The sequence below is a fragment of the Sphaerodactylus townsendi genome, linkage group LG06 (assembly GCF_021028975.2).
Source record: "Sphaerodactylus townsendi isolate TG3544 linkage group LG06, MPM_Stown_v2.3, whole genome shotgun sequence".
NCBI lineage: Eukaryota > Metazoa > Chordata > Lepidosauria > Squamata > Sphaerodactylidae > Sphaerodactylus > Sphaerodactylus townsendi.
In genome coordinates, this window is record NC_059430.1 from 41,733,357 (window position 1) to 41,754,422 (window position 21,066).

At 42.9% G+C, this 21,066-nt stretch overlaps 1 protein-coding gene across 2 annotated transcripts in view; it reads right to left on the reverse strand.

Annotated features, from left to right (window-relative positions):
• Positions 1-3,136: 3,136 nt before the first annotated feature.
• CENPM (centromere protein M) overlaps positions 3,137-21,066 on the reverse strand; it is a 49,412-nt gene continuing 31,482 nt past the window's right edge. The window contains exons 7-8 of one of the 2 annotated variants that reach the window (XR_007244903.1): positions 8,153-8,248; positions 3,137-6,932 (exon numbers count right to left, since the gene is read on the reverse strand). The gene's annotated coding sequence lies outside the window, so the exon portion shown is untranslated. The other variant, XM_048502034.1, reaches the window with a different exon arrangement.

A 21,066-nucleotide genomic window follows, 5' to 3' on the forward strand; every position in this document is an offset into this window, starting at 1 on the left:
TTTTAATGTACTTTCTAATAATCACTAGCATGGAATTCAAACCTTTATCATTGCTGCTGCAGTGATATTTTTCATTGAACTCTGCCATGTCCCCAAAATATCTTTCTTGGTTAACTATCTTTTTGGACTCCATAATTGTATATATGGGTTGGATTTTTTGCCCGTTTGCATCAATGTACATTTATTTTTGTCAACCCTGATTTGCCCTGGTGTCCATTCAGATGCTTTTAAATATCTACATGCACCCCCTGGCAAGTCTGGTTTGGAGTTTTGGGCTGCGGTGTCACCAATATGTGGATGACACCCAGCTCATGTTCACAATGGAGGGCCACCCGACTGCGGCCCCTGATGCTCTCCAGCGTTGTTTGGACACTGTGGCTGGTTGGTTGAGAGCGAGTCGGCTGAAGTTAAATTGTACAAAGATGAAGGTCCTGTGGCTGGGTCAGGGGGAGTGTCCGGTGGCCTTTGGCCTGCCTACACTATATGGTGAGGCATTAAAGTTGGCCTTGTGCGCCAAGAGCCTTGGGGTGATCCTGGATCCATCATTATCGTTGGTAGCCCAGGTCACCAAGATAGCACAAGCGACTTTTTTGCATCTGCGGCAGGCATGGCAACTGGCCCCGTATCTTTCCCGTCCTGATCTGGCGTCTGTGATCCATGCCACGGTCACTTCTAGGTTAGATTACTGTAACTCGCTCTACGCAGGCTTACATTTGGCCATGTTCCGGAAATTGAAACTTGTGCAAAATGTGGCAGCCAGGCTCCTCTCAGGGACAGCTTTTAGGGACCGGATTACGCCAGTCCTGTACCATTCGCAGCCTCGGACCTGCATACCTAAGGGACCGTCTCTCCTCGTATTGCCCTGCCAGGCCTTGCCGGTCCTCGGAAGCGGAACTGTTAGTGATCCCTGGCCCCAAAGTGATCCGGCTGGCCTCTACAAGGGTCAAGGCTTTTACAACCCTGGCCCCTACTTGGTGGAACAGGCTCCCAGGTGAGATCAGGGCTGTGTCCAACTCTGACTCTTCAGATGTTACAGCCCATGCCCTAGTTTCTAATAGATGTTGCCCTGATTCCAGACAAAACACACCGTAAGGGACACAATGTGGGGTGCCAAATATCTTATATAGGGGAAGGGGGCCCGGCATCTGGACATGGCCCACCCACCCTAGCGGAGGGAGAGGGAAGGGAGGGAGTGAGGGTGGCATGCAAGGGAGGGGAGGGAGGGTGGCATGCAAGGGAGGGGAGGGAAGGGAAGGGGACCCGGCATCTGGACATGGCCCACCCACCCTAGCGGATGGAGGGGAAAGGGATGGGGGGCATGCAAGGGAAAGGGCGTGAGGGAGGGAGGGTGGCATGCAAGGGAGGGGAGGGGAGGGGAAAGGGGCCCGTCATCTGGACATGGCCCACCCAATTTGAAGGAGGGAGAGGAAAGGAGGGAGGGGTGGCATGCAAGGGAAGGGAGGGAGGGAGGGAGGGGTGGCATGCAAGGGAGGGGAGGGGGAAAAGGGGCCTGGCATCTGGACATGGCCCACCCACCCTAGCTGGGGAGGGGGAGGGGAAGGAGTGGGAGTGGTATGCAAGGAACGGGAGGGAGGGAGGGTGGCATGCAAGGGAGGGGAGGAGGGAGGGCCCCGGCATCTGGACATGGGTCTAACCCAATCCAGCGGAGGGAGTAGAGGAAGGTGAGGGAGGTGTGGCATGCAAGGGAAAGGGGGGGAGGGAGGGAGGGTGGCATGCAAGGGAGGGGAGGGAGGGAGGGGTGGCATCCAAGGGAGGGGAGGGAAGGAGGGAGGGAGGAGTGGCATGCAAGGGAGGTGAGAGAGGGAAAGGGGCCCGGCATCTGGACATGGCCCGCCCACCCTAGCGGAGGGAGGGGGAGGGGTGGCATTCAAGGGAAAGGGAGAGAGGGGAGGGAGGGGTGGCATGCAAGGGAGGGGAGGGAGGGGAAGGGGGCCCGGTATCTGGACATGGCCCACCCACCCTAGCGGAGGGAGAGGAAAGGGAGGGGTGGCATGCAAGGGAAAGGGAGTGAGGGAGGGGAGGGAGGGAGGGTGGCATGCAAGGGAGGGGAGGGAGGGGAAGGGGGGCCTGCAGGGCCTGTAAAACAGACCTGTTCTGCCAGGCGTTTGGCCAGCCGGGGTAACATCAAATATTCGCTACAAATTGGCCTCCCGTGGGCGCAAGGGAGGGAAGGAGGGGGAAAAAACAACTACAAAAATTTCTGACGCCATCAACAAATTATGGTTCTATTAACTTTTGTGAGGGTGGACTGTTTTAATGTATTTAATTGTTGTGAACCACCCTGAGCCCCTTGGGGGCGGGTGGTATATAAATTGAACAAATATTAAATATTATATATTAAGAGCTACCCTTTTGAAGCTCTTAGTACTCTGTTTTGGTTTTCACCATTGTCTGTAATTTGTGTTAACTGCAAACTTGGTCATTCATTGCTCACCCCTGATTCCAGAGCATTTAGAAGATTAAATAGCACTCATCCTAAATAATACTGAATGAAATGCCTAGGAAATTCCAATATTTGATTTGTGCTCAAGTTGCATTTTAAATAGCACTGGATCTCTGGGGGGCCCCTCTGCTCAGTTTGCCCTTTGGATTTTGTGGCTTGTTTTTGCTATGATGCATACTGCAAAGATCAGATGCATGCTGGTAAGCAGTGATGAATCTGCCAAGCTGGTTCAATATGGAAAGCTTTGTGCAAGAAAAAACTGGACAGAGACTACATTTTTAGGGACAGAAGGTAAGAGTTTTGAGTGAGTTATGGCCTACATGCATATGCTTTAAACTATTCTGTGTGCCACAGATCACTAGGCAATGAACACCTTGCCACATGGGAGCTGGGCAAGGGGATTTTATCTATTCAGACTCCTTTGGGAGGAGGACATACGTGATGAAGTGAGAAATTTCAATCGACTCTGCATCTTCAAATCCATTTTTAAATTCAACAGAAGATCATATTTCATTCCAAACTGTTTGAACAACACAGAACTCTTGTTCTGTTTCAAACTCATGTATGCCAATTAGAATTAAATCTTAGCTCTGCACAGAGGTATTTACAAGTGTTCCCATTCTGCCTAACCACTCAGATTGGAGTAATGAATGTGATGTCCATAGCAAAAGCTAAAAGCAAAAGTCACATAATACCTTTTATTAACCAAAATAACACAACACAGCAAAGGATAATAAATCTATATTGAACTATCTGGAGCACGTATCCTTAGACTCTGGGTCTGGAAGGCACTTTAAGATTTGGAAAATTCTAATGATCATTTTGATTACCTACAGACATGATACTACAAAATATGCATGAAAATGTACTGCAATGAAAACAAAATTGTACTGAATGTATATTTATGGTATTCAATATTCCATTCCTTCATCAATACATTGCCAAAGGCTTTCACTGCCAGAATAAACTGACTGTTATGGGTTTTCCAGGCTGTGTGGCTGTTATCTAGCAGTTTTTGCTCCAAACATTTTGCCTGCATCTTTGGCTGGCATCTTCAGAGGCATGTCATGGTAAGATGTGTTTTGTCCCCCTCTCAGTTGGGACAAAACCACACAAATCACTCCACACTGTTCCACAAAGGGAAACACATCTTACCGTGACATGCCTCTGAAGATGCCAGCCACAAATGTGTGTGAAATGTTAGGAGTAAAAACTATTAGGCTACAAACTATTAGACTACAAGTAGAAACGCCAGTCAACAAGGCACAATATGGCCACATAGCCCAGAAAACCCACAACAGCCAGATCATCCACCTACAGTGACAAGTTCAAAGAGGGCACAGAAAGAAGGTTTCCAGATGAGAAATTTCCCTGTTTATTTAACATTCTTGCTCCAAAGTGTGCATGTTACACATCCTGGATTTGCTTGCTCTTTCAGTATTACAGAAGACAGTCCAGCTGCTTTCACTACTTTCACTAGACAGACCAGTTTCCTATTGGGAACGCTATTCACAGAATTAACAATTTGGGGTATTGAGGGACAGGTGCCTACACCTAGGTTAAGAAGTCAATGCAGTTGATTGCAAACCCAGATCATTGAAGCTTGTGAATTGTCCGGAAGCACAGCTTGAAAAATTAGGAAGGACTATCAAAAATTTAGTGCCATCTTTCAGCCCGCTCTTTTCGTTATTCATGTAGTAGAGGACCGCCACCTGGTGGTGGGATGATCCTCACCATCTCTTGCAGCACCGTGGCTTCACTTACTTGTTCTCCATTCTTTTGTGAGCTTGAGGGTTTGTGGCTTTTTCCTTAATAAGCCACAATCAAGAAAGAAAAACATGCACTTTTCATAGCTGGGCATTTTATTGGCATCATGAAAGATTTGATGGGACTTTTGAGTAAGAGACTGTTTTCTTAATCTGTGTGTTGCTTTCAAGGTGAAAATCATCATTATGCTTCTTTCACCCTCTCAGGGAATCCATAACTTTTCCCCCTAAGAAAGAAATTCAGTTGAAGTCCCATTTTCAAAGTTCCAGAGAAGGTTAGTTGCTCAGTACTGTGCTTGTGATCTGAGGGTTTTGTTTTCTGTTTCAGTGCAATTGTATTTTATTTTTTCCTTTGAATTGTGTTTTTTCATAATCCACCATAGAAATTTTCCAGACGTTCACTGTACTGTAGATCAAATGACTGAAACCACCAGGTGAACTCCTCATCTGCTCCAAAACTTATTTTTGAAGAAAAAAAATCCACAATAATAAGAACATGAAGGAGCCTTCTGGCACCTTAAAGACTAACAGATTTACTTAAGCACATGCTTTTGTAGACTAAAAGACCATTTTGCCAGGTGTTGAATCAGATAAAGTAGGCTGTAGCCCAGGAAAGCTTACAATATATCTGTTAGTCTTTAAGTTGCTAGAAAACTTCATTTTGTGTTTGCTGCCATGGATTCACAATTAGCCCACTGGAACAAATAATGATGGCTCTGTTTTGAAAGGGGAGGGTGAAGTGGTCTTTGTCTCAGTCATGAAGGGGAACTGAAAAAAAGCTTCTGGAAACTCTTTTAAAGAAGTGAAAACAGCTGTCACCACAATGACCTCCATTACCCCAAGCAATATGCACATACATACACTTCATGAGTAGATTAAGAAACACTTGTTAGCAAGATAATGAGAAAACAGCACAGAGATTTTTTATGGGGTTGGTTGACATGCTTGGGATGGAGCTCAGGGATCCCCAAAGCATTACAATCAACCCAGCACATGCTAACATCCAAACCTACCAAAGGGGGGCTGCCATACTTACAGTGCCATACTAAGCTGAGTCACATCCTCTTCCATGAACTTAGAAGGCCGTAATTTTGCTTAGGAAGGCAGTGCAAGTACATGCCACCACCCATGGGTAGACCTTAGTCGAGATGTCATGCCTTTTGCAGTCAATCTCTCATTGCTGCTGTCACAATAGGTTTCCAGTAGCCCTTGAAAGGGATGCCTTGGGAAGTCAGACTCAGAGAAAGTAAAGGCGGTCATCAAAAAAGACATGCAGAGCAAGTCCTGGCTGTTGCTGGAAAAAGAATGTGGGATTAGATGTCCTCAGACTGATCTTGCACAGCAATACTTATGTTCATAGATATTTTGCATATCTGCTCGCAAACTTCTCCTTTGAGGGCAGAGGTTACTGCAACAGGATATGCATTTCTATTTATAAGCTTCACACACCTCCCACCGGTACCTGGTCACATCATCTGCACCCTGGTACGTTCTGCTATAAAATGGACACCTTTATAATACATGATAAAACAGCTGTGGGCTGATGCCTAAATAAGGCTTGGCAAAAAGCCCCGATCTCTGTCCATGGTACTGTACAGTTCAAATCCCAACCGGTCTTGCCTAATCGATTTCTTATAATCAGCAGTTTTGTTTCCAATCAGGAGAAATTACAGCAAAGACTTATACATGAACAATCATTAGGTCACATATGTAACAAGACACTTTCCTCTACAACCAGTGAATTTAATTACACTTCAAGAACGTGAACTTTAAAAAGGCCAAAGGCCAGTGTGGTCTATCCTAATGCTAGCAAACTCAATCTTAATGGTCAGAAAAGTGGTAAGAAAGAAGTTCATGTTTCCAAGACACCCGTTTCAATGGCTGATTTAAAATATTTGGAGCAGCTCACAAGTTTCCACCAAGAATGTCACAAGGAAAGAGCCACTTGTTTCTTCAATTTACACTTTTAGATTGTGTTAAATAACACCTAATGAAAATGTGCAGTCTTCGTATTTCAAGATAAATATCTCCTTTGTTATCAAACTAGCTCTCTTTTACCCTTTAAACAACAACTCAATAGTTCTGCTCTGTTCCCTTCCAAATAGGAAATAAACTGACGCAGTTCCTATGAAACACACCCTCCATTGTATTGTCGAAGGCTTTCACGGTCAGATTCAACTGGTTTTCCAGGCTATGTGGCTGTGATCTCTGTGATACACCTCTGAAGATGCCAGCCACAGATGCAGGCAAAATGTTAGGAACAAGATCTACCAGACCACGGCTGCACAGCCCGGAAAGCCCACAATAACCAAACCCTCCATCCATCATTCTTCTTTTATGATCATAGGAATTCACATCATCTTTGAGGATACCTGTTCACTCTCAGCTCTTTTGTGGCTTTTGCTATAGCAGTTCTTCCTTAGTGAAGTTCTCCTGAGTTGTCTTGGTGGTCACCAGCACAGTTGCCCCAAGTTCAGTAGCTGGCAGTGGAAAGGTGTGATTGCCTTTTTCTTCACAAGAAGAAAGAGAAGCAGCTTCAGTGACATCACTTCCTGCAGTCTTTGAGATGGCATCTTTTAGAATTATTCTCTGTGAAGTATCATTTGACTGAGGGCATTTTAGTGGTGCAAAATTGTCTTCTCTGGGCAGGATTGGTCCTTTGTTAACTTGATTTTCAAAGGAAATGCTGTAGTTTTCAATTTCTAAATGAAAAACAACTTAATGAGTAATGCCAAGTAGGATACTTAAGGATACAGAAGTTATCTTCTGTTTATTTTCCTTTCTAGAACATATCTGGGATAGGATGCTAAGAAGGAGCTGAAAAAAATCCTTGAATATACGCTCACCATGGACCTGTCCTTGCTGCACTTAGACACAATTTACTTCCTAGCAAATGCATCTGTAACTTCCCTACTTCCAAGATGTCATGTAACACTCAACTCAGTCAAGTTAAGCAGCATATTGGAGGAAAAGGGGGAAAACCAGTCCAAGATTTACTGGACTACTGCTGAGCCCTGACTTCCAGATGAGAATAAATTTTTCCTATTTCATTTCTCATATTTCTTCTCCAGCCTTCCAACATGTTTTGAGGCCTTGTCAGAAGAATAGACACTTACTGGTTAGAACTCCCATCAACCAAACACTTATTTTCTTTCCTGGCCAGCCCAGCCTCCAACCCTTGGGCAGACTGCATGGAATCCTAGGTTTCAGTCATGCATGGAACAGAGTGGGAGAAGGAAGAGAATCACCCCCAAGTTTAACCCCAAAGTAAACTGTCTTGGGATGTGTCTTGGGATCCTCTGATCTGATAAATGCCTGGAGGGAGATGGAAAGAATCATAGAAGAAAGATAATTTCAGATGTCAGAATTAAACTATTGAGATGCTTGTGAGATGGGCTAGAAAAAGGAACTTGTGTACTATAAATGCTTATCAGTTATATCACAGATTCTCAGAGCTATGGTCTGATGAACTACTCACTATTTATTTTAACTTGATTCTCCTCAACCTCTCTGTTGTATTTTATACTCATGCCAATAAAAGGTTGATGATGAACTACTCACTACAGCCACAGTTTCTAAAGTAGTTGAGAGAAGAATGCTAGTTAACTAATTTTAAGTATAAAATGTGGGTGTACCTAAAATATACACAGCCAGAAAATGGAGAGGTTTTCTCTTGCAACGGTTCCATCTGGATCCATTCCATGTAGATGTAAAGGAAATGTTCAGCACTGTAAAAGATACTGCTGAGTTCAGTCAGGGGTGAAGCCATTGGCATTTGTATAACACCTATAAGCTTCAGCAGACAAGGCCAAACCAACAGGTCTTGCACTTGGACTTTCACATGCAACATCATATGTGCGGCCTGTAGTATTTACAGCATTGCACTAGATGAAAGATGCACAGAAAGGTTAATAATACATACTTTTTGGGCTCTCCTCATCAGCTTTTCTCTTCCTCATCCTTCTGTTTTGTTTCCAGATGACCAACACCAGCACTGCCGCCATAACCAGAACTAGACCTGCACATGCAGAGACACCTGATATCAATCCTGGGCATTTCTCGGCTACAGTGGGAGGGGTCATTTCTTGGGCTTTAGCGGAGACCCCTCTGAGGATAGCAGCTGTGGAGGAAAATAGAGGCTGACAGTTGAGTCACATCAAGAAAGCCTGGAATTAACTTTTCAAACACCTATTCTATTTGGAATGTTTGGGCAGTTTTAGCATTGGGGTGCAGATGTTCAGGTGTATGGGATGCCTTCCATTTGACCATACATGCTCAAATGTACCTTCACAACTTTAAGGGCTAAAAAGCTTTGCTAAAAAGTGGGAAAAGACACTGTCAGGATCAGGGGTGGACTAGGGTCTTACAATAACCCAAGGACAAGCCAAGCCAAACCAAGTTGTCATCACCAGCCAGTGCCATGAGGATGGTCATAGGCTTGCCCAGCATCTCCTTGCATACTACCAGTGGACAGGTCAGAGGCAAGTGACCCCTGCAGCACAACTACCGTTGTAGGGCTTGTCTCAGGTTGCTTCCAGCCACCAGTGACCCTCTATGACAGTAGCCCCTGGGAAATGTTCTGCTAAGTTAAAGGGACAACATACCCCTTGTCAGTATGATGAATTCTGCCCTTGGGACCAGCTTCTGCCTTTTATCATGGGATCGTGGCATACGCATAACCTCTGATACAGCTAAGCACACAGAACTAGACATTTAGCAGAATGCCTGAAATTAGCACAGAAAGGATTTAACCATTGATCTTAAAAGTTCCCATGTCTCAGGAGTAATAGACAATAGTTGTTACTTTTTAAAATACTTTTTTTTAAAAAAAATAAGGAAGTATTCATGGATAGTAAGAATAGCAATAATTATTAGTAGGACGTTTGTACCTACCCCCCTATGAACATGCACAACCACTATAGTCATCTTCAGAGGCCCTGATTTAGGTGCTGCTAACTTCTCAAATTTGGTGGGTGGCAACCCAGGAAAGGGCTTTCTTGGTCATGGCACCAAAGCTCTGGAACTTTGTCCCTAGGCAGATTCATCTGTCCTCTTTTGTTGTCATCTTCTGCCAGCAGGTGAAGATTTTTTAACCTTTCATTTGGCATTCCATAGTAAATCCTCCTTCCTGACCAATGTTTTAATTGCTGTTTTTATGACTGTGCATTTTAACTTTGTTTTTAATTTGTTTTAATGATGTGTGTAAATTGCTGTCAAGTCATAGCTAACTCATGGCAACCCTGTTGGGCTTTCAAGGCAAGAGATATTCAGAGGCAGTTTGCCACTCCCTGCCTCTGCATAGTGACCCAGGATTTCCTTGGGAATCTCCCATCCAAATACAAACCAGGGATGGCCCTGCTTGACTTCTGGGCTAGCCAGATCAAGGCAACATACATTTGGTGATTTCAATGAATTTAAAACATGATTTTGTCATATGTGTTTTGAATTGTTAGACACTTTGGTGGCCATTGTGAGAGGGCAGAAATGTAGGACATACATTTTGTAAATAAATAATTAATCATGGTCTAATATTAATCTGGCTGGGCCCTGCATGGATAATAAAAGCGGCACCATCTCTGCAGAAGGTGTAGGCCTCAAAGTAGATGTCTGAACAGGTATGCCAAGAAATATGCCCTTGTCAATGCCTGAATTTGTTTCATAAGGGATGGAACATTGGTACGGTGGAATAGATATAAGAACGCAAGGGCGGAAGCCACCATGAACTCAGAGAGGAAAATTCTGGGGGTAGAGTCAGCCTTTCTAAATGGTTACCCACTCTTGTGATTCCTCCTGGCGTAATCTATATCCTAAGAACTAAAATACTTCACATTTACTATCTCAAGAAGCATTACAACAATTCTGAAAGTGAGCACTGTTAACTCTGTTCATCAAGCTGAGAGATTGTTTCTGGTGTAAGGCCCCTTGGGATTGAGTGCATCAACTGGAAGAGTCAGAGACTTCACAGCTCATTTTTTAAAACCACTAGTACATTAGTTCCAAGCATTTTTTTTGTAGAAATGCCTTAGATATTATTAAGAACAGCAGATAGCCTTTTAACTACACAGTGCTACAAAAATTGCTGCTAGCAGTCATTCCAGCAACAAAATCAAGGGAACAACAATGGATTCTGAACCAATTTCAGGAAGAATAGGGGAAGCTAGGAGAGAAAACAATAGGAACCCTAAGTGATCTTTCCCACCCACAGAGAAAAACAAGATTCAAAAACTGTAAGCAGAGAATATAGTCTTGTTCTGAAGATTTACTAGTGCTCAGACAATTCCCATGATGCATAAAGCCCACCATATGGTTCCGTTATGTGGATGACACATTCACCATTTGGAGCTACGGAGAAGAAGAACTAAACAAGTTCCTGGACCATATCAACAAGATCCACCCAAACATCCAATTTACTATGGAAAAAGAAAATGAAGGAAAACTGCCAGTTCTAGATGTCCTAGTCAGCCGCAAACCAAACCAACAACTGGGCCACATAGTATACAGAAAACCTATACACACTGATAGATATCTACACAAAAACTCCAATCATCATCCAGGACAAAAAAGGAGCACCATAAAAACTTTGGTAGATCACGCAAACAGAATCTGTGAACCCCACCTCCTTCAAGATGAATTGAACCACCTAAACCGGGCTCTACAGGCTAATGGTTACTCTTCTACAGACATCAGAAGAGCTGCAAGATCAAGAACAAGCCACATGAACAAAGATAAAGAATAGCCATCTAGAGGGAAAGTGTCGCTTACCATACATCAAAGGGAGACCACTGACCACATAGGAGAAACTGATGAAGAAGCATAACCTACAAAACAATCTACACAGACCCACTAAGAAATTCAACAAATGCTACATTCAGCAAAGTATAAGAGGGATCCTCCTATGCTCAGGGGAGATTACAGGAACCTCTTGGCTCTCCAGATGTTCAGGAACTACAATTCCCATCAAGCCCCTTTACCAGCATGGCCAATTGGCCATGCTGACAGAGGCTGATGGGAATTGTAGTTCCTGAACATCTGGAGAGCCGCAGGTTCCCTACCCCTGCTCTAGCTACTGCAGGAGTCTACCGCATACCATGTAGCTGTGGACAAGTCTACATAGGAACCACCAAACGAAGCGCTCAGACACGAATCAAAGAACACGAAAGGCTCTGCAGACTATTTCAGTCAGAAAAATCAGCAATAGCAGAACATATAATAAACCAACCTGGACACAGAATATTATTTGAAAACACAGAAATTCTGGACCACTCTGACAACCATTACGTCAGACTACACAGAGAAGCCATTGAAAGCCACAAGCACATGGACAATTTCAACAGAAAGGAAGAAACCATGAAAATGAACAGAATTTGGCTGCCAGTTTTGAAAAACACTAGAGTCAAGACAGTGACTAACCAGCTCCACACAGGCACAGGATGACTACAAATAATCAAAGGGAACAAAGGCCAGACTACTTCTATTCAGATGCCTCACCTATTGACCTTGCTATCTCTTTTGTTACTCACATGCTTCACTTCATTGTTACTCACTTGCCAGGCCACTCCTATCATCATCTAGGTTTTCTGTATACTATGTGACCTTTACTCACAGGTATATATACTCCACTTGCTTTCCTTTCCAACTATCAGATCCTCTGAAGATGCCAGCCACAGATGCAGGCGAAACGTCAGGAGAGAATGCTGCTAGAACACAGCCATACAGCCTGGAAACCACACAGCATCCCAGTGATTCTGGCCATGAAAGCCTTCGACAATAAATTCCCATGATCCTAAGGAGCAGTTATGAGAACACTCTCTAGATATGAATATAGTGATGTTTTGGCTCAAACATGGCTCCAGCAGGGACAAAATGGAGTCCAGGCAGAAGCTAGCTGGCATCTAAGGAGGGTTGACTCACACTAACTCATCATTCCTCCCCACCCCCTTAATGGAATGCAAGTTTTGGAGTAATGGGTCTCCTGCCAGAAACTACTAATCTAATCAAGACTGATGTCACTTTCCCCCTGTGAAAATACCCCTTGGATAGAGCTATTACTAACATACCCCTTGCAGCATTAATTCTTCAACAGAGAAGAAGAGGAAGAAGAAGAAAGAAAGAAAGAAAGAAAGAAAGAAAGAAAGAAGAAAGAAAGAAAGAAAGAAAGAAAGAAAGAAGATGAAGAAGAGTTTGGATTTATATCCCCCTTTCTCTCCTGTAGGAGACTCAAAGGGGCTTACAATCTCCTTGCCCTTCCCCCCTCACAACAAACACCCTGTGAGGTAGGTGGGGCTGAGGTAGGTGAGGTAGGTGCGGCTGAGAGAGCTCCGAGAAGCTGTGACTAGCCCAAGGTCACCCAGCTGGCGTGTGTGGGAGTGTACAGGCTAATCTGAATTCCCCAGCTCAGGCGGCAGAGCGGGGAATCAAACCCAGTTCCTCCAGATTAGATACACGAGCTCTTAACCTCCTACGCCACTGCTGCTCCATCAATATTTTGCCTCACCTTGAAACCATTTCCTAAGGAATTGGATTCACATCCAGCTGCTTAGTGTGTCTTTTTATTAAGACTGGAGACCACTTTTCAGAAATCTCTAGGAACATACAACACACACTGATAACTTCATCAACATGTGGTTCTCATCAGGCATGTCTCTTTGCCTCAGGATACATTTCACCCTATAAGTTAGGAAGTAACTCACACCCATGTGTGTGTAGTTCTGTCCACGCACCCAATGTAATCCTTCTTCTCAAGTCAGTATGTGCTGGTCATGCACTGCTCTCTGCTTCTTGGCCTTCTGGATAAGTAACATATCACCCTGAACCAATTCCTTCTCTGCAACCCTCTCTTTACTTTTGATTTTTTTAAAGGCTCCGTATGCTTGCAACATTCTCACTTGTTTGTAATATCTCCTTTTTCTCAATAAAAATCCCTTTTCTTTAGTTATAGTTTTCCTTGTTATATCCTCTTACAGAAGGATTTCAGTATACACTGGGGGAGAATCCCGCTGCTGCCGGCCTCTTGCTAAGCAGCCTTATAGCTTCTAATTCCCCAAACTAATTATCAGAAGAAAGACCACCAATTTGGGTAACAGAGTGAGAAATAGGAAGAATATATTGTCGAAGGTTTTCACAGCCGGATCACTGGGGTGCTGTGTGGTTTCCGGGCTGTATGGCTGTGTTCTAGCAGCATTCTCTCCTGACGTTTCGCCTGCATCTGTAGCTGGCATCTTCAGAGCATCTTCTGAAGATGGATCTTCTGAAGATCCTCTGAAGATGCCAGCCACAGATGCAGGTGAAACGTCAGGAGAGAATGTTGGTAGAACATGGCCATACAGCCCGGAAACCACACAACACCCCAATAGGAAGAATGCATATTTGGGGCTTCATAATTGGGGCTGGGGAGGAAAGGTGGCATGGTACAGAAAACTGACCTCATCAGATCTTGGAAAGCTAAGCAGGGTCAGAATTTGCAAGAGAAATCACCAAGAAAGACTCTGCAGAGGAAGGCAATAGCAAACCACCTCCGCTTCTCCTTTGCCTTTCACCTGTGCCGTTTTCCTGATCCAAATCACAGACGTGTAGCTGCTTCTGACTCTGTAGTGAAAACAGGTACCCTCTGGGCTGTGAGTTAATCTGCAGTAATAGCAGTGATAAGAAGGTCTGAATCTAATGGGTCAACAACCATAGAATTCTGGCTCTGGCAAGGTCTGGTTCAGATATGCTGGGTTTTAACAACAAAGACTCCATTGCTGCTACCCTTTCCCTGTAGTTAGCGGTGTCTTTATGAAGCCTTAGGATAGATACCATAAACATCAAACTAACAGTTATTGCTATTCTTACCATCCATGAATACCTTCTTCTTTTTTTAAAAAAAGTAACTATTGTCTGTTACTGTTTCTGGGACCTGGGAACTATAAAAATCAATGGTTAAATCCAGTGGTGGGATCCAAAAAATTTAATAACAGGTTCCGATGGTGGTGGGATTCAAACAGTGGCGCCACTGCACACACGCACCTCCAGTCCCTATTGGGCAGGGAGGTTGCTTTAGTAACCCTTTCTCAGCACTCAGAAAAAATTAGTAACCACTTCTAGAGAAGTGGTGAGAACTGGTTGGATCCCACCTCTGGTTAAATCCTTTCTGTGCTTATTTCAGCCATTCTGCTAAATAAATGGTCATCAGCTCAATAAAATTAGTACCCAGCTTGCTAACCTAAAATGTAGATTGGGGAAGACAGTGGCAAACTACCCTGTTAACATAATCTGCCTAGTAAATGTTGGGATGTAATGTCACCCCATTAGACCATGATGACCTCATGTTTTCACAGGAGACTACCCTTACTGAGTGGTAGATTAGGCCTTGACAGAACATGACAGGCCCAAAATCACTTATCAAAATGTGTGATTAATTGAGGACCAGACCTTCCCAGTCCTAGTCTAGCATTGTATCATACAGGTTCTCATACCTTTCTGCTTGACAAATACAAACACAATGAAAACGTTTAACTACCTGCATAAAAATAAGAGAAATCCTGAATGTAGACACAAGAATGTGTGGCATTTACTTGAGAAACGCCATACTGGATAGTATCTCTTTTTTGCTGGGACTTCCTCTTATACTTCCAGTGATATGCATAGCATTACAACATACAGGAAATGTCCATGATGATGCATTCTCTCTGATCTCTTTGATTCTCACAACAACCTTGAGTTGAGTCCAATAGCACCTTGGAGACCAACAAGATTTTTGGGGTGTAAGCTTTCAAGGGTCAAAACTCTCTTTGTCAGATACAAAACTCTCTTTGTCAGATATCCTCTGAAAGCACTACTGGACTTGAATTCTGCTGCAGACCAACTCAGTTACCCTTTTAAGTTCACAACAACCTTGCAGTGTACATTACAATAACCCCTATTTAACACATGAGAAATTGAAAGATAACAAGTCACCAGCATAGTGATTAGAGACTCCCAGGGTCAACAGTGGAACCCACCAGAGTTTTTCCTTGGATAAAAGAGTTCTTCAAAGCTCTGATTTTCATTCCCTTCAGCAGCTGGAATCTCTTCTTCCAAGTACAGATTCAAATCTACCCCTGGCCATTCTCCTCCCCCTTTCTCTTCTTTCCCCAATCCAATGTAGTAGTTTATCTTTCTTACTTGTTTCCGCATGGTCTCTGTGCAGTATGTTGCAACTCACACAGTGCTTAATGAGAGGGTCGTAGCAAAAGTGAGTGGAGCAGGTGGTATCAATGCCTGAGTAGCTGGTTTTGCTCTTCATAATGATGTGGTGTTGTTTGTGTCAATCAGATTATGGAGACTTAACTATTCAGCAAGTTATATAAATGCTACCCAAATGGGAAATCACTGAACCTTGAAGGATGTATCACTCAAGGGCTCACTTCCTCTAGGAGGCCCTTTATCAAGGGGAGGAAGGAGAGATGTGAACAAGCAACTTCCCTCATTCTGTGACTTCCTTTTTATTCTGCATCTGCCACTTTTTACAATGAAAGCCATATGAATAGGCACTATTCAAGGGGAAGATCAATGGAAGATCATAGACGGAGCTTATGAGAGGCTCCAGATTCAGTCTGTAGCATCTTCATTCATCAAAGGATCTCGGGAAGCAGATATTGGAGAAGATCAACTGAACTAGATGGGCAGTGATCTGATTCAGTGTAAGGCCACTTGATCTTTTCCTGCCAGCTTTCACTTTCTCTGAGATCTTGTTATGGTGAGTCTTCAGTCTTCAACTCTTTCAGTATGCTGCTCTCTGCAGCTGCAAGCTCACAAGCAGAAACTCACTGATAGTAAAGGAATTCTCAGAGGTAACAGCAGTATTAGGAAAAGGAGAAGCAAAAATGGATGCCATCCAATTGAAAACACAATGGCCAGAAGTGACTCTTAAGACTAGCTTTAGCAGGAAGCTGATACTGAATGTTCTTCCAATGCAATGTATGGCAAATCTCCTCGCCAATCTATCGTGTCTACTGCAAATCTTGTCTTTGGACTATAGCTACATTTACTGGAAAATGTGTTTTCTACAGTTTCTTTCAAGATCACTTGCAGACCCCATGTGAGTTCCTTCATGCAACCTCATGAACTTTAATGTCCTCCAGGTGTTTAAAAAGAGAGATTACTGTAATGCTATTTCCTCTGCTCACACTGCATCAAGGCTATCCTTCACTGCAGCAAGGAGACCTTCCTCACATATTATGCCCTCATTGAATACAGCATGATCATTTTTTATTTGGAATCAGCAAGACTGAGTCTCACAACAGTCATCATCTTGTAGGATCCTGCTGAACAGATTGTTTAGATAAATCACTGCTTCCTGAGATCCTTTGATGAAATGAAGATGCTACAGACTGAATCTGGAGCCTCTCATATGCTCCGTCTATGATCTTCCATTGATCTTCCCCTTGAACAGGGCCTATTCACATCGTTTTCATTGTAAAAAGTGGCAGATGCAAAATAGAAAGGTAGTCACAAAATGAGGGAAGTTGCAGATAACCTTAGAAATTCATCTGACAGCCTGGTCTGATGATGCTCAACTGGCTGTGTGTACTATTTGTAATGTTTTTGTCTTTGAAGGCCAGAAGGATATTCTGCTAGCCATCTTAGCCCATTTTAGCCTCTTTGTAAGTGCCCAGCATAAGATTAATCTTGCTATCACCCTGCCTAGGCTTTTGAGGTAAGGTGGAGTGGACACAAAGCAAGGGAGGGAGGAGGGAAGAATTTGCCCAAATTCAGTGCTCACAGTGAGAAACTAAATGGAAAGTACTACAGGGCCCCATCCCCTCAGCCAACTCCCTGCTTTCTAGTATCTTGTCCATCTCATCCCCCTTCCTATGCAACTGTTGCATTAGTACAGACGCATTATCTTAACATTGGTGGCATTTTGTAACAAACTTGTGCAATGCTGTCCTAGAGACACTTTCCTGGTAGTAAGTCCCGTTGTGTGACTTGAGTAGGGTTTTGAGCAGAGCTACTTAGGATAGTTCTCTTAAGTGATTATTAACTTAATTCTTGATCATGGGTTAATATTTGCCTCCAGATTAACTGATGGAGCCTGTGAACAAAGTCTCTGGCACTTGGACTTCGGAAGGGCTTCCTGCAATGGAAACCATAGAGCTGGCCTTACTTGAAATCTTGCAGACAGATGTCAGTCCCATGACAAACACAGAAAAGAGGTCAATTTAGGTGTAACTTGCAAATAGACTATATTTGTATTGTCAAAGGCTCTCACAGTTAGTACCAACTGGCTGTTGTGGGTTTACCAGGCTGTGTGGTTGTCAACTGGTAGTTTTTGCTCCTAACATTTCACCCAAATCTATGACTGGCATCTTCAGAGGCATGTCACACTAAGATGAGTTTCCACAGCACAGTGTGGAGAGAAAAACGTCTTACTATGATCTGCCTCTGAAGATGCCGGCCATAGATGCAGGCAAATGTTAGGAGCAAAAACTGCTAGATCACGGCCTGGAAAAGCAACAACATCTAGACATGTGTTTATTTGTATTTTGATTGAAATGGCAAAGAATATGTCATTTCTATTCATGTTGCTGAATTCATGCTAATTTATGCAAATATGGTCAATAATCAAGTAATCTTCATAGTCAGGATGAGTAATTTCATTACAAATACTGAATTATAAGCAGCCCTATTCACTACCATATTATTATCACATTTTCTATCATTGTGCCACTCCCATGACAAGGAGCTGAATTTGATTGACTCTGATTCTGATGGGAATTTCATCACCGTCTGTAACCTTGTTCTGTTTTTAGGTTTAATTATGGTTTTGGTCCGTTGTGATTTTAATGTCTGATTATTCTGTTCACCACCCAGAGCCCTTCGGGGTGGGCAGTATACTATTTTTTTAATCCTTATAAATAAATTGCCCAAGGAATGGAATGTCCAATGACACCCCCACCCCACCCCAGCCAATGGGTGAGCAGGACTCATGACATTCCATCCCATCCCTTCCCCACTCACCTTCTCCCACCAAGAGACTCACTCACCCCAAACAATATGGTCTGCTTTCCTGGAGGGAAGGAGGAGAGGGGGGTCTCCCAGCTTCCCTCCCTCACCCCCTTCTTTAGCCCATTTTATTTTAATTTAAAATAGGCTTTAGTTAGTGCTAGTGTTTTATAAGTAGTGCAATCACTCAAAGAAACATGACTGGTTTTTATGGCCTATGAACAGCTATATATTTGATTTACTCATTGGATCATATAGAATTAGAAAACTCTGATATGTGTAATTTATTTTGCTTACTGCAAGTTCGTAGAAATTGGCTTTGCTGCTGATAAAATTCTGGATGTTTGCAGAAAATCATTGTTTGTGATTATGTCAGAAGTTGTGACTTCTCTTTAGTACTAGAACTCATTCAAGTAGAATCAGTTAGCCTTGATGTGCTATTGCACTGAACAAGGAATTTGGAGACTTCAACACAGATCAAATTATTTTAATTCAGATTTTCATCGCCCTTCTACTCTGTGAAGTCATGCTAGAAATAAGGTCTGATTTGATTTCTCGTACCACAGTTTTGGTCTGAATCATACCTTGATGCTCCTTGTCTGACAATGTTCTGTCCTCCTTTTACAGAAATGTTCCATAGCCTGCTATTTCTCTTTTTGCCATACAGTAAGTTTGTTAAGCTTAATTTAGCTGAAAAGGAACAGACTGGCATCTTGAGCACAGAATTCAGAGACATATGCAACAAAGGGACAGAATAGAAAAGCAAATCCAGTAAAAACAGTAAATAAAAAAATGAGAGCAGAAGCAGTGGCGTACCTAGGCAAACTGGAGCCCTGGGCAAAACATGAGTTTGATTCCCCCCCCCCCCTTCATGGGCGTACCCTTTTCCCTGACTGCGCTGGACTTCCATTAAACCAATGATTTTTTTTTTTTACACCGGGTCGTTTCAAAGTCACCATCACATTATAGAACATGCCCCAACTCACAAATCTGAAGACAGCAATAGGCCATGCCACACAGCAGAATTTTTTTTGAAAATATTTTCAAAATGCTTTCAAAATGTTTTTTTACTGCTATGAAAACATTTTATGGTGTTGCATCCAGTCCCCACCATTGGGGGAAACAGCATCACTTTCAATGTTATTTAAACTGGAAACCCCAGATTCTCCTTAAGGTGGATTTAAAAGGAGAATCTGAGCTCCCTAGTTTAAACAAGTGATGCTGGAATCCACCCCCAAACAGCATCATTTTCAATGGTCACTCCCTTTGGGAGTCCATAACTTTGGACTCCCTAAACCTAACCTCACCAAACCTGGGTCATATCATCAGGAGCATCTCCCAAAATATCCCTGAAATTTTGGTGCTGCTAGCCTAAAAACTGCACCCTCCACAGGCCAAAAACAGAAAAACACCGAAAATACAAAAAATCCCACAAACGAACCTGTATTTTTTGCGCCCCCCCCCCACAAGTACAGATATTGCAAAAAGAAAACCTCTGTCTGGCTCAAAGAACAGCATTTAAACTATACCTTTAATAGAAATAATTAAAAAGTCTGTATCAAAAAACCAAAATACCAACAATAAAGAAAAATACAAAACATGGATAACACATTACAAACGGAAAGGGGATCCCAAAATATATACTTAGAAATCCAAGTCTTTGTATAAATGATATACCTTCAGTGAAAATCCAAAAAGTAGCACAAGTTGGAAGGATTCCAATTGCCAGATGTTCAGCTGGATTCTGCTTCAGGAGATAGGCCTCATACAAACATCAGTTAGTGGAAACATTAGTTAGTGGTGGAGGTATTAACCTGGCTGAGTTCAACACTTTCAACTTTGGTCTTCTTCTTCAGCCACAACAATTATATACAGAAAGTGACAAGGCATCTAGCCCAATAGCTCATCATTGTCCTCTCAGAACTCTCTCAGTTCCACCTACCTTATAAGGTATCTGTGGGGAGAGGAAGAGAAGGAATTTGTAAGATGCTTTGAGACTCCTTGCAGGAGAGAAAAGTGGGATATAAATCCAAATTCCTATGTTTCTAGGCTTACAAATTTCTTCCCTAAATGTTCAGCTTTTAAAAAAAGTTAATCTCTATTCCAGTTTTCTGATAACTGATTAATTCAGCACTTTTTGCTGAATTAAAGGATGAAAAAGAACAGATTGAAATCTTCTCTGTTTCTTACCGCCCAAATGAACATGCACATGAAAAATAGGTCAGTAGAGTTAGGCACTTCTCTGTGTGTAGGCCATGCTTCTGAATTGCTTATAGATACAAGACCAAGCTGTAACTTTACTCCACAGGAAGAATTGTGTTCATTAATGTAATGTGAAAATGCCCCAGCATTCTCTGTTATGTGCACTAGGGGGGGAAATACCCTACCATTCTCCCAGGAAGGGGTAAAAATGATCATGATCTGCAATATTGTATGGAAACATTAGTGGAATGTAGACATACTTCATATACTACCACCTCCTTGTTCTAATTCCTGGGCTTTTTTTACTATTTTTTTTGGCAGGGGTGGGGATTAATAACAGAGTTTACTGAAGAGACAAAGTACTTACACTGGAATGAACAGGCACTAGCATAAAGCACAGCTGACAGCAAACGGAGGAAAGAGGTAAAACTGGCCCATTTCCCATTTGTTCAGTAACTTCCAGTCAAACAAACAAAGCTTCTGCTGAAGCCGTTTTGGAAAATGAATTCTGCTAATAACAGTACAGCATCAGTAACTTGCTGTTCCAGAGTAAGAAGCCAAGCAGGTCGGATGCCTTCCATTTTGTCTCCAGCTGTCTCTTGTAATCTGTTCTTTCCTGTCCTGCTGACTGAACTGTCCCCACACCCTCCTTGGAGGCAGGAGCCAAGA